Source organism: Schistocerca americana, unplaced genomic scaffold (assembly GCF_021461395.2).
Source record: "Schistocerca americana isolate TAMUIC-IGC-003095 unplaced genomic scaffold, iqSchAmer2.1 HiC_scaffold_1311, whole genome shotgun sequence".
In the NCBI taxonomy this organism is placed as follows: Eukaryota; Metazoa; Arthropoda; class Insecta; order Orthoptera; family Acrididae; genus Schistocerca; species Schistocerca americana.
The window spans coordinates 1-15,620 of record NW_025725385.1 but is presented as its reverse complement, the minus strand read 5'-3'; the positions used below and the strand labels follow the sequence as shown (position 1 = coordinate 15,620).

The window sequence follows — 15,620 nt, the reverse complement described above, 5'->3', positions numbered from 1 at the left end:
TGCTGGGACGCCGGGCGCGCCCCCCGCGCCGTCCGCGAGGAACTGGCTGTTGCAGAAGGAAGTGCTTTCGTCAAATGCGGCGGAAAACTAACATTTTGTGTGTTGGGAGAGAAGCCGAACGCGAATTCTGCCGTGCTCCTACCTTGCACGAGTGCCAACGGCCATACCATGATGAATACACCGGTTCTCGTCCGATCACCGAAGTTAAGCATCATTGGGCCCGGTTAGTACTTGGATGGGTGACCGCCTGGGAAACCCGGGTGCTGTTGGCTCCCTTCCTTTTCTTTTTGTTTTGTTATTATGTCGCTACCCCTGCCAGCCCAATTTTCAAACTACCTTTCTGTTGTGACAAAGATGCTTCCTTAAGCCTTTTAAACTACTGTAATGGTACGAAAATGCAGTAATTAACTCAGTTTGAGGGAGAATGTGCTAACCAAGTTTGCCAAGAAGACTTTGAAAACGACGAAACAGTACGAATCGGCAGTTGATTTCTGAAATACGTCACCGCCTATTTTTGTGTAAAGTTCCAAATTTGATTTGTAATCACGAATTTATTCCTTAGTCGTCTCGTCTCGTCCCGCAGACGTTTGTCGTGCTTGCGCTGTCATATGGACCACGACCCGAGCGGCAGCGAGCGGCAGTCGAGCAAAGTCGGGACAAGTCGGGACGGGGACAGGGATAGGAATGGCGCGAATGCACTGCAAACTACGCAGACACCTGGTGTGAGGCGAGGCGAGGCGAGGCGAGGCGAGGCGAGGAAGCCCACATCGCTACCAGTGGCGCCCTCCAGCACGACACTGCCACACCCCGCACAGGCCCTCCGCTGGACACCAGGGACAAGATGCGTCCCCCGCAGAAAGGCTGCACGCGCCCAGCGAATGACAGGAGGTGCAACGAGCAACAGTGCGTCTCACACACGCGGCGGTGCGCCCGCTAATTCGGCCGTCGGTCTGCTGGGACGCCGGGCGCGCCCCCCGCGCCGTCCGCGAGGAACTGGCTGTTGCAGAAGGAAGTGCTTTCGTCAAATGCGGCGGAAAACTAACATTTTGTGTGTTGGGAGAGAAGCCGAACGCGAATTCTGCCGTGCTCCTACCTTGCACGAGTGCCAACGGCCATACCATTGTGAATACACCGGTTCTCGTCCGATCACCGAAGTTAAGCATTATTGGGCCCGGTAAGTACTTGGATGGGTGACCGCCTGGGAAACCCGGGTGCTGTTGGCTCCCTTCCTTTTCTTTTTGTTTTGTTATTATGTCGCTACCCCTGCCAGCCCAATTTTCAAACTACCTTTCTGTTGTGACAAAGATGCTTCCTTAAGCCTTTTAAACTACTGTAATGGTACGAAAATGCAGTAATTAACTCAGTTTGAGGGAGAATGTGCTAACCAAGTTTGCCAAGAAGACTTTGAAAACGACGAAACAGTACGAATCGGCAGTTGATTTCTGAAATACGTCACCGCCTATTTTTGTGTAAAGTTCCAAATTTGATTTGTAATCACGAATTTATTCCTTAGTCGTCTCGTCTCGTCCCGCAGACGTTTGTCGTGCTTGCGCTGTCATATGGACCACGACCCGAGCGGCAGCGAGCGGCAGTCGAGCAAAGTCGGGACAAGTCGGGACGGGGACAGGGATAGGAATGGCGCGAATGCACTGCAAACTACGCAGACACCTGGTGTGAGGCGAGGCGAGGCGAGGCGAGGCGAGGCGAGGAAGCCCACATCGCTACCAGTGGCGCCCTCCAGCACGACACTGCCACACCCCGCACAGGCCCTCCGCTGGACACCAGGGACAAGATGCGTCCCCCGCAGAAAGGCTGCACGCGCCCAGCGAATGACAGGAGGTGCAACGAGCAACAGTGCGTCTCACACACGCGGCGGTGCGCCCGCTAATTCGGCCGTCGGTCTGCTGGGACGCCGGGCGCGCCCCCCGCGCCGTCCGCGAGGAACTGGCTGTTGCAGAAGGAAGTGCTTTCGTCAAATGCGGCGGAAAACTAACATTTTGTGTGTTGGGAGAGAAGCCGAACGCGAATTCTGCCGTGCTCCTACCTTGCACGAGTGCCAACGGCCATACCATTGTGAATACACCGGTTCTCGTCCGATCACCGAAGTTAAGCATTATTGGGCCCGGTAAGTACTTGGATGGGTGACCGCCTGGGAAACCCGGGTGCTGTTGGCTCCCTTCCTTTTCTTTTTGTTTTGTTATTATGTCGCTACCCCTGCCAGCCCAATTTTCAAACTACCTTTCTGTTGTGACAAAGATGCTTCCTTAAGCCTTTTAAACTACTGTAATGGTACGAAAATGCAGTAATTAACTCAGTTTGAGGGAGAATGTGCTAACCAAGTTTGCCAAGAAGACTTTGAAAACGACGAAACAGTACGAATCGGCAGTTGATTTCTGAAATACGTCACCGCCTATTTTTGTGTAAAGTTCCAAATTTGATTTGTAATCACGAATTTATTCCTTAGTCGTCTCGTCTCGTCCCGCAGACGTTTGTCGTGCTTGCGCTGTCATATGGACCACGACCCGAGCGGCAGCGAGCGGCAGTCGAGCAAAGTCGGGACAAGTCGGGACGGGGACAGGGATAGGAATGGCGCGAATGCACTGCAAACTACGCAGACACCTGGTGTGAGGCGAGGCGAGGAAGCCCACATCGCTACCAGTGGCGCCCTCCAGCACGACACTGCCACACCCCGCACAGGCCCTCCGCTGGACACCAGGGACAAGATGCATCCCCCGCAGAAAGGCTGCACGCGCCCAGCGAATGACAGGAGGTGCAACGAGCAACAGTGCGTCTCACACACGCGGCGGTGCGCCCGCTAATTCGGTCGTCGGTCTGCTGGGACGCCGGGCGCGCCCCCCGCGCCGTCCGCGAGGAACTGGCTGTTGCAGAAGGAAGTGCTTTCGTCAAATGCGGCGGAAAACTAACATTTTGTGTGTTGGGAGAGAAGCCGAACGCGAATTCTGCCGTGCACCTACCTTGCACGAGTGCCAACGGCCATACCATGATGAATACACCGGTTCTCGTCCGATCACCGAAGTTAAGCATCATTGGGCCCGGTTAGTACTTGGATGGGTGACCGCCTGGGAAACCCGGGTGCTGTTGGCTCCCTTCCTTTTCTTTTTGTTTTGTTATTATGTCGCTACCCCTGCCAGCCCAATTTTCAAACTACCTTTCTGTTGTGACAAAGATGCTTCCTTAAGCCTTTTAAACTACTGTAATGGTACGAAAATGCAGTAATTAACTCAGTTTGAGGGAGAATGTGCTAACCAAGTTTGCCAAGAAGACTTTGAAAACGACGAAACAGTACGAATCGGCAGTTGATTTCTGAAATACGTCACCGCCTATTTTTGTGTAAAGTTCCAAATTTGATTTGTAATCACGAATTTATTCCTTAGTCGTCTCGTCTCGTCCCGCAGACGTTTGTCGTGCTTGCGCTGTCATATGGACCACGACCCGAGCGGCAGCGAGCGGCAGTCGAGCAAAGTCGGGACAAGTCGGGACGGGGACAGGGATAGGAATGGCGCGAATGCACTGCAAACTACGCAGACACCTGGTGTGAGGCGAGGCGAGGAAGCCCACATCGCTACCAGTGGCGCCCTCCAGCACGACACTGCCACACCCCGCACAGGCCCTCCGCTGGACACCAGGGACAAGATGCATCCCCCGCAGAAAGGCTGCACGCGCCCAGCGAATGACAGGAGGTGCAACGAGCAACAGTGCGTCTCACACACGCGGCGGTGCGCCCGCTAATTCGGTCGTCGGTCTGCTGGGACGCCGGGCGCGCCCCCCGCGCCGTCCGCGAGGAACTGGCTGTTGCAGAAGGAAGTGCTTTCGTCAAATGCGGCGGAAAACTAACATTTTGTGTGTTGGGAGAGAAGCCGAACGCGAATTCTGCCGTGCTCCTACCTTGCACGAGTGCCAACGGCCATACCATGATGAATACACCGGTTCTCGTCCGATCACCGAAGTTAAGCATCATTGGGCCCGGTTAGTACTTGGATGGGTGACCGCCTGGGAAACCCGGGTGCTGTTGGCTCCCTTCCTTTTCTTTTTGTTTTGTTATTATGTCGCTACCCCTGCCAGCCCAATTTTCAAACTACCTTTCTGTTGTGACAAAGATGCTTCCTTAAGCCTTTTAAACTACTGTAATGGTACGAAAATGCAGTAATTAACTCAGTTTGAGGGAGAATGTGCTAACCAAGTTTGCCAAGAAGACTTTGAAAACGACGAAACAGTACGAATCGGCAGTTGATTTCTGAAATACGTCACCGCCTATTTTTGTGTAAAGTTCCAAATTTGATTTGTAATCACGAATTTATTCCTTAGTCGTCTCGTCTCGTCCCGCAGACGTTTGTCGTGCTTGCGCTGTCATATGGACCACGACCCGAGCGGCAGCGAGCGGCAGTCGAGCAAAGTCGGGACAAGTCGGGACGGGGACAGGGATAGGAATGGCGCGAATGCACTGCAAACTACGCAGACACCTGGTGTGAGGCGAGGCGAGGCGAGGCGAGGCGAGGCGAGGAAGCCCACATCGCTACCAGTGGCGCCCTCCAGCACGACACTGCCACACCCCGCACAGGCCCTCCGCTGGACACCAGGGACAAGATGCGTCCCCCGCAGAAAGGCTGCACGCGCCCAGCGAATGACAGGAGGTGCAACGAGCAACAGTGCGTCTCACACACGCGGCGGTGCGCCCGCTAATTCGGCCGTCGGTCTGCTGGGACGCCGGGCGCGCCCCCCGCGCCGTCCGCGAGGAACTGGCTGTTGCAGAAGGAAGTGCTTTCGTCAAATGCGGCGGAAAACTAACATTTTGTGTGTTGGGAGAGAAGCCGAACGCGAATTCTGCCGTGCTCCTACCTTGCACGAGTGCCAACGGCCATACCATTGTGAATACACCGGTTCTCGTCCGATCACCGAAGTTAAGCATTATTGGGCCCGGTAAGTACTTGGATGGGTGACCGCCTGGGAAACCCGGGTGCTGTTGGCTCCCTTCCTTTTCTTTTTGTTTTGTTATTATGTCGCTACCCCTGCCAGCCCAATTTTCAAACTACCTTTCTGTTGTGACAAAGATGCTTCCTTAAGCCTTTTAAACTACTGTAATGGTACGAAAATGCAGTAATTAACTCAGTTTGAGGGAGAATGTGCTAACCAAGTTTGCCAAGAAGACTTTGAAAACGACGAAACAGTACGAATCGGCAGTTGATTTCTGAAATACGTCACCGCCTATTTTTGTGTAAAGTTCCAAATTTGATTTGTAATCACGAATTTATTCCTTAGTCGTCTCGTCTCGTCCCGCAGACGTTTGTCGTGCTTGCGCTGTCATATGGACCACGACCCGAGCGGCAGCGAGCGGCAGTCGAGCAAAGTCGGGACAAGTCGGGACGGGGACAGGGATAGGAATGGCGCGAATGCACTGCAAACTACGCAGACACCTGGTGTGAGGCGAGGCGAGGCGAGGCGAGGCGAGGCGAGGAAGCCCACATCGCTACCAGTGGCGCCCTCCAGCACGACACTGCCACACCCCGCACAGGCCCTCCGCTGGACACCAGGGACAAGATGCGTCCCCCGCAGAAAGGCTGCACGCGCCCAGCGAATGACAGGAGGTGCAACGAGCAACAGTGCGTCTCACACACGCGGCGGTGCGCCCGCTAATTCGGCCGTCGGTCTGCTGGGACGCCGGGCGCGCCCCCCGCGCCGTCCGCGAGGAACTGGCTGTTGCAGAAGGAAGTGCTTTCGTCAAATGCGGCGGAAAACTAACATTTTGTGTGTTGGGAGAGAAGCCGAACGCGAATTCTGCCGTGCTCCTACCTTGCACGAGTGCCAACGGCCATACCATTGTGAATACACCGGTTCTCGTCCGATCACCGAAGTTAAGCATTATTGGGCCCGGTAAGTACTTGGATGGGTGACCGCCTGGGAAACCCGGGTGCTGTTGGCTCCCTTCCTTTTCTTTTTGTTTTGTTATTATGTCGCTACCCCTGCCAGCCCAATTTTCAAACTACCTTTCTGTTGTGACAAAGATGCTTCCTTAAGCCTTTTAAACTACTGTAATGGTACGAAAATGCAGTAATTAACTCAGTTTGAGGGAGAATGTGCTAACCAAGTTTGCCAAGAAGACTTTGAAAACGACGAAACAGTACGAATCGGCAGTTGATTTCTGAAATACGTCACCGCCTATTTTTGTGTAAAGTTCCAAATTTGATTTGTAATCACGAATTTATTCCTTAGTCGTCTCGTCTCGTCCCGCAGACGTTTGTCGTGCTTGCGCTGTCATATGGACCACGACCCGAGCGGCAGCGAGCGGCAGTCGAGCAAAGTCGGGACAAGTCGGGACGGGGACAGGGATAGGAATGGCGCGAATGCACTGCAAACTACGCAGACACCTGGTGTGAGGCGAGGCGAGGAAGCCCACATCGCTACCAGTGGCGCCCTCCAGCACGACACTGCCACACCCCGCACAGGCCCTCCGCTGGACACCAGGGACAAGATGCATCCCCCGCAGAAAGGCTGCACGCGCCCAGCGAATGACAGGAGGTGCAACGAGCAACAGTGCGTCTCACACACGCGGCGGTGCGCCCGCTAATTCGGTCGTCGGTCTGCTGGGACGCCGGGCGCGCCCCCCGCGCCGTCCGCGAGGAACTGGCTGTTGCAGAAGGAAGTGCTTTCGTCAAATGCGGCGGAAAACTAACATTTTGTGTGTTGGGAGAGAAGCCGAACGCGAATTCTGCCGTGCTCCTACCTTGCACGAGTGCCAACGGCCATACCATGATGAATACACCGGTTCTCGTCCGATCACCGAAGTTAAGCATCATTGGGCCCGGTTAGTACTTGGATGGGTGACCGCCTGGGAAACCCGGGTGCTGTTGGCTCCCTTCCTTTTCTTTTTGTTTTGTTATTATGTCGCTACCCCTGCCAGCCCAATTTTCAAACTACCTTTCTGTTGTGACAAAGATGCTTCCTTAAGCCTTTTAAACTACTGTAATGGTACGAAAATGCAGTAATTAACTCAGTTTGAGGGAGAATGTGCTAACCAAGTTTGCCAAGAAGACTTTGAAAACGACGAAACAGTACGAATCGGCAGTTGATTTCTGAAATACGTCACCGCCTATTTTTGTGTAAAGTTCCAAATTTGATTTGTAATCACGAATTTATTCCTTAGTCGTCTCGTCTCGTCCCGCAGACGTTTGTCGTGCTTGCGCTGTCATATGGACCACGACCCGAGCGGCAGCGAGCGGCAGTCGAGCAAAGTCGGGACAAGTCGGGACGGGGACAGGGATAGGAATGGCGCGAATGCACTGCAAACTACGCAGACACCTGGTGTGAGGCGAGGCGAGGAAGCCCACATCGCTACCAGTGGCGCCCTCCAGCACGACACTGCCACACCCCGCACAGGCCCTCCGCTGGACACCAGGGACAAGATGCATCCCCCGCAGAAAGGCTGCACGCGCCCAGCGAATGACAGGAGGTGCAACGAGCAACAGTGCGTCTCACACACGCGGCGGTGCGCCCGCTAATTCGGTCGTCGGTCTGCTGGGACGCCGGGCGCGCCCCCCGCGCCGTCCGCGAGGAACTGGCTGTTGCAGAAGGAAGTGCTTTCGTCAAATGCGGCGGAAAACTAACATTTTGTGTGTTGGGAGAGAAGCCGAACGCGAATTCTGCCGTGCTCCTACCTTGCACGAGTGCCAACGGCCATACCATGATGAATACACCGGTTCTCGTCCGATCACCGAAGTTAAGCATCATTGGGCCCGGTTAGTACTTGGATGGGTGACCGCCTGGGAAACCCGGGTGCTGTTGGCTCCCTTCCTTTTCTTTTTGTTTTGTTATTATGTCGCTACCCCTGCCAGCCCAATTTTCAAACTACCTTTCTGTTGTGACAAAGATGCTTCCTTAAGCCTTTTAAACTACTGTAATGGTACGAAAATGCAGTAATTAACTCAGTTTGAGGGAGAATGTGCTAACCAAGTTTGCCAAGAAGACTTTGAAAACGACGAAACAGTACGAATCGGCAGTTGATTTCTGAAATACGTCACCGCCTATTTTTGTGTAAAGTTCCAAATTTGATTTGTAATCACGAATTTATTCCTTAGTCGTCTCGTCTCGTCCCGCAGACGTTTGTCGTGCTTGCGCTGTCATATGGACCACGACCCGAGCGGCAGCGAGCGGCAGTCGAGCAAAGTCGGGACAAGTCGCGACGGGGACAGGGATAGGAATGGCGCGAATGCACTGCAAACTACGCAGACACCTGGTGTGAGGCGAGGCGAGGAAGCCCACATCGCTACCAGTGGCGCCCTCCAGCACGACACTGCCACACCCCGCACAGGCCCTCCGCTGGACACCAGGGACAAGATGCATCCCCCGCAGAAAGGCTGCACGCGCCCAGCGAATGACAGGAGGTGCAACGAGCAACAGTGCGTCTCACACACGCGGCGGTGCGCCCGCTAATTCGGTCGTCGGTCTGCTGGGACGCCGGGCGCGCCCCCCGCGCCGTCCGCGAGGAACTGGCTGTTGCAGAAGGAAGTGCTTTCGTCAAATGCGGCGGAAAACTAACATTTTGTGTGTTGGGAGAGAAGCCGAACGCGAATTCTGCCGTGCTCCTACCTTGCACGAGTGCCAACGGCCATACCATTGTGAATACACCGGTTCTCGTCCGATCACCGAAGTTAAGCATTATTGGGCCCGGTAAGTACTTGGATGGGTGACCGCCTGGGAAACCCGGGTGCTGTTGGCTCCCTTCCTTTTCTTTTTGTTTTGTTATTATGTCGCTACCCCTGCCAGCCCAATTTTCAAACTACCTTTCTGTTGTGACAAAGATGCTTCCTTAAGCCTTTTAAACTACTGTAATGGTACGAAAATGCAGTAATTAACTCAGTTTGAGGGAGAATGTGCTAACCAAGTTTGCCAAGAAGACTTTGAAAACGACGAAACAGTACGAATCGGCAGTTGATTTCTGAAATACGTCACCGCCTATTTTTGTGTAAAGTTCCAAATTTGATTTGTAATCACGAATTTATTCCTTAGTCGTCTCGTCTCGTCCCGCAGACGTTTGTCGTGCTTGCGCTGTCATATGGACCACGACCCGAGCGGCAGCGAGCGGCAGTCGAGCAAAGTCGGGACAAGTCGGGACGGGGACAGGGATAGGAATGGCGCGAATGCACTGCAAACTACGCAGACACCTGGTGTGAGGCGAGGCGAGGAAGCCCACATCGCTACCAGTGGCGCCCTCCAGCACGACACTGCCACACCCCGCACAGGCCCTCCGCTGGACACCAGGGACAAGATGCATCCCCCGCAGAAAGGCTGCACGCGCCCAGCGAATGACAGGAGGTGCAACGAGCAACAGTGCGTCTCACACACGCGGCGGTGCGCCCGCTAATTCGGTCGTCGGTCTGCTGGGACGCCGGGCGCGCCCCCCGCGCCGTCCGCGAGGAACTGGCTGTTGCAGAAGGAAGTGCTTTCGTCAAATGCGGCGGAAAACTAACATTTTGTGTGTTGGGAGAGAAGCCGAACGCGAATTCTGCCGTGCTCCTACCTTGCACGAGTGCCAACGGCCATACCATGATGAATACACCGGTTCTCGTCCGATCACCGAAGTTAAGCATCATTGGGCCCGGTTAGTACTTGGATGGGTGACCGCCTGGGAAACCCGGGTGCTGTTGGCTCCCTTCCTTTTCTTTTTGTTTTGTTATTATGTCGCTACCCCTGCCAGCCCAATTTTCAAACTACCTTTCTGTTGTGACAAAGATGCTTCCTTAAGCCTTTTAAACTACTGTAATGGTACGAAAATGCAGTAATTAACTCAGTTTGAGGGAGAATGTGCTAACCAAGTTTGCCAAGAAGACTTTGAAAACGACGAAACAGTACGAATCGGCAGTTGATTTCTGAAATACGTCACCGCCTATTTTTGTGTAAAGTTCCAAATTTGATTTGTAATCACGAATTTATTCCTTAGTCGTCTCGTCTCGTCCCGCAGACGTTTGTCGTGCTTGCGCTGTCATATGGACCACGACCCGAGCGGCAGCGAGCGGCAGTCGAGCAAAGTCGGGACAAGTCGGGACGGGGACAGGGATAGGAATGGCGCGAATGCACTGCAAACTACGCAGACACCTGGTGTGAGGCGAGGCGAGGAAGCCCACATCGCTACCAGTGGCGCCCTCCAGCACGACACTGCCACACCCCGCACAGGCCCTCCGCTGGACACCAGGGACAAGATGCATCCCCCGCAGAAAGGCTGCACGCGCCCAGCGAATGACAGGAGGTGCAACGAGCAACAGTGCGTCTCACACACGCGGCGGTGCGCCCGCTAATTCGGTCGTCGGTCTGCTGGGACGCCGGGCGCGCCCCCCGCGCCGTCCGCGAGGAACTGGCTGTTGCAGAAGGAAGTGCTTTCGTCAAATGCGGCGGAAAACTAACATTTTGTGTGTTGGGAGAGAAGCCGAACGCGAATTCTGCCGTGCTCCTACCTTGCACGAGTGCCAACGGCCATACCATGATGAATACACCGGTTCTCGTCCGATCACCGAAGTTAAGCATCATTGGGCCCGGTTAGTACTTGGATGGGTGACCGCCTGGGAAACCCGGGTGCTGTTGGCTCCCTTCCTTTTCTTTTTGTTTTGTTATTATGTCGCTACCCCTGCCAGCCCAATTTTCAAACTACCTTTCTGTTGTGACAAAGATGCTTCCTTAAGCCTTTTAAACTACTGTAATGGTACGAAAATGCAGTAATTAACTCAGTTTGAGGGAGAATGTGCTAACCAAGTTTGCCAAGAAGACTTTGAAAACGACGAAACAGTACGAATCGGCAGTTGATTTCTGAAATACGTCACCGCCTATTTTTGTGTAAAGTTCCAAATTTGATTTGTAATCACGAATTTATTCCTTAGTCGTCTCGTCTCGTCCCGCAGACGTTTGTCGTGCTTGCGCTGTCATATGGACCACGACCCGAGCGGCAGCGAGCGGCAGTCGAGCAAAGTCGGGACAAGTCGCGACGGGGACAGGGATAGGAATGGCGCGAATGCACTGCAAACTACGCAGACACCTGGTGTGAGGCGAGGCGAGGAAGCCCACATCGCTACCAGTGGCGCCCTCCAGCACGACACTGCCACACCCCGCACAGGCCCTCCGCTGGACACCAGGGACAAGATGCATCCCCCGCAGAAAGGCTGCACGCGCCCAGCGAATGACAGGAGGTGCAACGAGCAACAGTGCGTCTCACACACGCGGCGGTGCGCCCGCTAATTCGGTCGTCGGTCTGCTGGGACGCCGGGCGCGCCCCCCGCGCCGTCCGCGAGGAACTGGCTGTTGCAGAAGGAAGTGCTTTCGTCAAATGCGGCGGAAAACTAACATTTTGTGTGTTGGGAGAGAAGCCGAACGCGAATTCTGCCGTGCTCCTACCTTGCACGAGTGCCAACGGCCATACCATTGTGAATACACCGGTTCTCGTCCGATCACCGAAGTTAAGCATTATTGGGCCCGGTAAGTACTTGGATGGGTGACCGCCTGGGAAACCCGGGTGCTGTTGGCTCCCTTCCTTTTCTTTTTGTTTTGTTATTATGTCGCTACCCCTGCCAGCCCAATTTTCAAACTACCTTTCTGTTGTGACAAAGATGCTTCCTTAAGCCTTTTAAACTACTGTAATGGTACGAAAATGCAGTAATTAACTCAGTTTGAGGGAGAATGTGCTAACCAAGTTTGCCAAGAAGACTTTGAAAACGACGAAACAGTACGAATCGGCAGTTGATTTCTGAAATACGTCACCGCCTATTTTTGTGTAAAGTTCCAAATTTGATTTGTAATCACGAATTTATTCCTTAGTCGTCTCGTCTCGTCCCGCAGACGTTTGTCGTGCTTGCGCTGTCATATGGACCACGACCCGAGCGGCAGCGAGCGGCAGTCGAGCAAAGTCGGGACAAGTCGCGACGGGGACAGGGATAGGAATGGCGCGAATGCACTGCAAACTACGCAGACACCTGGTGTGAGGCGAGGCGAGGAAGCCCACATCGCTACCAGTGGCGCCCTCCAGCACGACACTGCCACACCCCGCACAGGCCCTCCGCTGGACACCAGGGACAAGATGCATCCCCCGCAGAAAGGCTGCACGCGCCCAGCGAATGACAGGAGGTGCAACGAGCAACAGTGCGTCTCACACACGCGGCGGTGCGCCCGCTAATTCGGTCGTCGGTCTGCTGGGACGCCGGGCGCGCCCCCCGCGCCGTCCGCGAGGAACTGGCTGTTGCAGAAGGAAGTGCTTTCGTCAAATGCGGCGGAAAACTAACATTTTGTGTGTTGGGAGAGAAGCCGAACGCGAATTCTGCCGTGCTCCTACCTTGCACGAGTGCCAACGGCCATACCATTGTGAATACACCGGTTCTCGTCCGATCACCGAAGTTAAGCATTATTGGGCCCGGTAAGTACTTGGATGGGTGACCGCCTGGGAAACCCGGGTGCTGTTGGCTCCCTTCCTTTTCTTTTTGTTTTGTTATTATGTCGCTACCCCTGCCAGCCCAATTTTCAAACTACCTTTCTGTTGTGACAAAGATGCTTCCTTAAGCCTTTTAAACTACTGTAATGGTACGAAAATGCAGTAATTAACTCAGTTTGAGGGAGAATGTGCTAACCAAGTTTGCCAAGAAGACTTTGAAAACGACGAAACAGTACGAATCGGCAGTTGATTTCTGAAATACGTCACCGCCTATTTTTGTGTAAAGTTCCAAATTTGATTTGTAATCACGAATTTATTCCTTAGTCGTCTCGTCTCGTCCCGCAGACGTTTGTCGTGCTTGCGCTGTCATATGGACCACGACCCGAGCGGCAGCGAGCGGCAGTCGAGCAAAGTCGGGACAAGTCGGGACGGGGACAGGGATAGGAATGGCGCGAATGCACTGCAAACTACGCAGACACCTGGTGTGAGGCGAGGCGAGGAAGCCCACATCGCTACCAGTGGCGCCCTCCAGCACGACACTGCCACACCCCGCACAGGCCCTCCGCTGGACACCAGGGACAAGATGCATCCCCCGCAGAAAGGCTGCACGCGCCCAGCGAATGACAGGAGGTGCAACGAGCAACAGTGCGTCTCACACACGCGGCGGTGCGCCCGCTAATTCGGTCGTCGGTCTGCTGGGACGCCGGGCGCGCCCCCCGCGCCGTCCGCGAGGAACTGGCTGTTGCAGAAGGAAGTGCTTTCGTCAAATGCGGCGGAAAACTAACATTTTGTGTGTTGGGAGAGAAGCCGAACGCGAATTCTGCCGTGCTCCTACCTTGCACGAGTGCCAACGGCCATACCATGATGAATACACCGGTTCTCGTCCGATCACCGAAGTTAAGCATCATTGGGCCCGGTTAGTACTTGGATGGTGTGACCGCCTGGGAAACCCGGGTGCTGTTGGCTCCCTTCCTTTTCTTTTTGTTTTGTTATTATGTCGCTACCCCTGCCAGCCCAATTTTCAAACTACCTTTCTGTTGTGACAAAGATGCTTCCTTAAGCCTTTTAAACTACTGTAATGGTACGAAAATGCAGTAATTAACTCAGTTTGAGGGAGAATGTGCTAACCAAGTTTGCCAAGAAGACTTTGAAAACGACGAAACAGTACGAATCGGCAGTTGATTTCTGAAATACGTCACCGCCTATTTTTGTGTAAAGTTTCCAAATTTGATTTGTAATCACGAATTTATTCCTTAGTCCGTCTCGTCTCGTCCCGCAGACGTTTGTCGTGCTTGCGCTGTCATATGGACCACGACCCGAGCGGCAGCGAGCGGCAGTCGAGCAAAGTCGGGACAAGTCGGGACGGGGACAGGGATAGGAATGGCGCGAAATGCACTGCAAACTACGCAGACACCTGGTGTGAGGCGAGGCGAGGAAGCCCACATCGCTACCAGTGGCGCCCTCCAGCACGACACTGCCACACCCCGCACAGGCCCTCCGCTGGACACCAGGGACAAGATGCATCCCCGCAGAAAGGCTGCACGCGCCCCAGCGAATGACAGGAGGTGCAACGAGCAACAGTGCGTCTCACACACGCGGCGGTGCGCCCGCTAATTCGGTCGTCGGTCTGCTGGGACGCCGGGCGCGCCCCCCGCGCCGTCCGCGAGGAACTGGCTGTTGCAGAAGGAAGTGCTTTCGTCAAATGCGGCGGAAAACTAACATTTTGTGTGTTGGGGAGAGAAGCCGAACGCGAATTCTGCCGTGCTCCTACCTTGCACGAGTGCCAACGGCCATACCATGATGAATACACCGGTTCTCGTCCGATCACCGAAGTTAAGCATCATTGGGCCCGGTTTGTACTTGGATGGGTGACCGCCTGGGAAACCCGGGTGCTGTTGGCTCCCTTCCTTTTCTTTTTGTTTTTGTTATTATGTCGCTACCCCTGCCAGCCCAATTTTCAAACTACCTTTCTGTTGTGACAAAGATGCTTTCCTTAAGCCTTTTAAACTACTGTAATGGTACGAAAATGCAGTAATTAACTCAGTTTGAGGGAGAATGTGCTAACCAAGTTTGCCAAGAAGACTTTGAAAACGACGAAACAGTACGAATCGGCAGTTGATTTCTGAAATACGTCACCGCCTATTTTTGTGTAAAGTTCCAAATTTGATTTGTAATCACGAATTTATTCCTTAGTCGTCTCGTCTCGTCCCGCAGACGTTTGTCGTGCTTGCGCTGTCATATGGACCACGACCCGAGCGGCAGCGAGCGGCAGTCGAGCAAAGTCGGGACAAGTCGCGACGGGGACAGGGATAGGAATGGCGCGAATGCACTGCAAACTACGCAGACACCTGGTGTGAGGCGAGGCGAGGAAGCCCACATCGCTACCAGTGGCGCCCTCCAGCACGACACTGCCACACCCCGCACAGGCCTCCGCTGGACACCAGGGACAAGATGCATCCCCCGCAGAAAGGCTGCACGCGCCCAGCGAATGACAGGAGGTGCAACGAGCAACAGTGCGTCTCACACACGCGGCGGTGCGCCCGCTAATTCGGTCGTCGGTCTGCTGGGACGCCGGGCGCCGCCCCCCGCGCCGTCCGCGAGGAACTGGCTGTTGCAGAAGGAAGTGCTTTCGTCAAATGCGGCGGGAAAACTAACATTTTGTGTGTTGGGAGAGAAGCCGAACGCGAATTCTGCCGTGCTCCTACCTTGCACGAGTGCCAACGGCCATACCATTGTGAATACACCGGTTCTCGTCCGATCACCGAAGTTAAGCATTATTGGGCCCGGTAAGTACTTGGATGGGTGGACCGCCTGGGAAACCCGGGTGCTGTTGGCTCCCTTCCTTTCTTTTTGTTTTGTATTATGTCGCTACCCCTGCCAGCCCAATTTTCAAACTACCTTTCTGTTGTGACAAAGATGCTTCCTTAAGCCTTTTTAAACTACTGTAATGGTACGAAAATGCAGTAATTAAATCAGTTTGAGGGAGAATGTGCTAACCAAGTTTGCCATGAAGACTTGAAAACGACGAAACAGTACGAATCGGCAGTTGATTTCTGAAATACGTCACCGCCTATTTTTGTGTAAAGTTCCAAATTTGATTTGTAATCACGAATTTATTCCTTAGTCGTCTCGTCTCGTCCCGCAGACGTTTGTCGTGCTTGCGCTGTCATATGGACCACGACCCGAGCGGCAGCGAGCG

General features: G+C 54.1%; 17 non-coding genes across 17 annotated transcripts; all 17 read left to right on the top strand.

The window, feature by feature from the left end:
* The first annotated feature begins 153 nt into the window (after positions 1-153).
* LOC124564291 lies at positions 154-272 on the top strand. Its single transcript, XR_006970561.1, has one exon. It is a non-coding gene; the product is annotated as a 5S ribosomal RNA (ribosomal RNA).
* Positions 273-1,104: 832 nt separating this feature from the next.
* On the top strand, positions 1,105-1,223 carry LOC124564307. Its single transcript, XR_006970576.1, has one exon. It is a non-coding gene; the product is annotated as a 5S ribosomal RNA (ribosomal RNA).
* An 832-nt stretch (positions 1,224-2,055) lies between these two features.
* On the top strand, positions 2,056-2,174 carry LOC124564306. The gene has a single exon (XR_006970575.1). It is a non-coding gene; the product is annotated as a 5S ribosomal RNA (ribosomal RNA).
* An 812-nt stretch (positions 2,175-2,986) lies between these two features.
* On the top strand, positions 2,987-3,105 carry LOC124564290. The gene has a single exon (XR_006970560.1). It is a non-coding gene; the product is annotated as a 5S ribosomal RNA (ribosomal RNA).
* Positions 3,106-3,917: 812 nt separating this feature from the next.
* On the top strand, positions 3,918-4,036 carry LOC124564327. Its single transcript, XR_006970593.1, has one exon. It is a non-coding gene; the product is annotated as a 5S ribosomal RNA (ribosomal RNA).
* An 832-nt stretch (positions 4,037-4,868) lies between these two features.
* On the top strand, positions 4,869-4,987 carry LOC124564305. The gene has a single exon (XR_006970574.1). It is a non-coding gene; the product is annotated as a 5S ribosomal RNA (ribosomal RNA).
* An 832-nt stretch (positions 4,988-5,819) lies between these two features.
* Positions 5,820-5,938, top strand: LOC124564304. Its single transcript, XR_006970573.1, has one exon. It is a non-coding gene; the product is annotated as a 5S ribosomal RNA (ribosomal RNA).
* Positions 5,939-6,750: 812 nt separating this feature from the next.
* On the top strand, positions 6,751-6,869 carry LOC124564326. Its single transcript, XR_006970592.1, has one exon. It is a non-coding gene; the product is annotated as a 5S ribosomal RNA (ribosomal RNA).
* An 812-nt stretch (positions 6,870-7,681) lies between these two features.
* Positions 7,682-7,800, top strand: LOC124564313. Its single transcript, XR_006970581.1, has one exon. It is a non-coding gene; the product is annotated as a 5S ribosomal RNA (ribosomal RNA).
* Positions 7,801-8,612: 812 nt separating this feature from the next.
* LOC124564303 lies at positions 8,613-8,731 on the top strand. Its single transcript, XR_006970572.1, has one exon. It is a non-coding gene; the product is annotated as a 5S ribosomal RNA (ribosomal RNA).
* Positions 8,732-9,543: 812 nt separating this feature from the next.
* LOC124564301 lies at positions 9,544-9,662 on the top strand. Its single transcript, XR_006970570.1, has one exon. It is a non-coding gene; the product is annotated as a 5S ribosomal RNA (ribosomal RNA).
* Positions 9,663-10,474: 812 nt separating this feature from the next.
* Positions 10,475-10,593, top strand: LOC124564288. Its single transcript, XR_006970559.1, has one exon. It is a non-coding gene; the product is annotated as a 5S ribosomal RNA (ribosomal RNA).
* Positions 10,594-11,405: 812 nt separating this feature from the next.
* Positions 11,406-11,524, top strand: LOC124564302. The gene has a single exon (XR_006970571.1). It is a non-coding gene; the product is annotated as a 5S ribosomal RNA (ribosomal RNA).
* Positions 11,525-12,336: 812 nt separating this feature from the next.
* Positions 12,337-12,455, top strand: LOC124564299. The gene has a single exon (XR_006970569.1). It is a non-coding gene; the product is annotated as a 5S ribosomal RNA (ribosomal RNA).
* An 812-nt stretch (positions 12,456-13,267) lies between these two features.
* LOC124564319 lies at positions 13,268-13,387 on the top strand. Its single transcript, XR_006970587.1, has one exon. It is a non-coding gene; the product is annotated as a 5S ribosomal RNA (ribosomal RNA).
* Positions 13,388-14,203: 816 nt separating this feature from the next.
* Positions 14,204-14,322, top strand: LOC124564297. Its single transcript, XR_006970567.1, has one exon. It is a non-coding gene; the product is annotated as a 5S ribosomal RNA (ribosomal RNA).
* Positions 14,323-15,137: 815 nt separating this feature from the next.
* LOC124564321 lies at positions 15,138-15,257 on the top strand. The gene has a single exon (XR_006970589.1). It is a non-coding gene; the product is annotated as a 5S ribosomal RNA (ribosomal RNA).
* Positions 15,258-15,620: the final 363 nt, after the last annotated feature.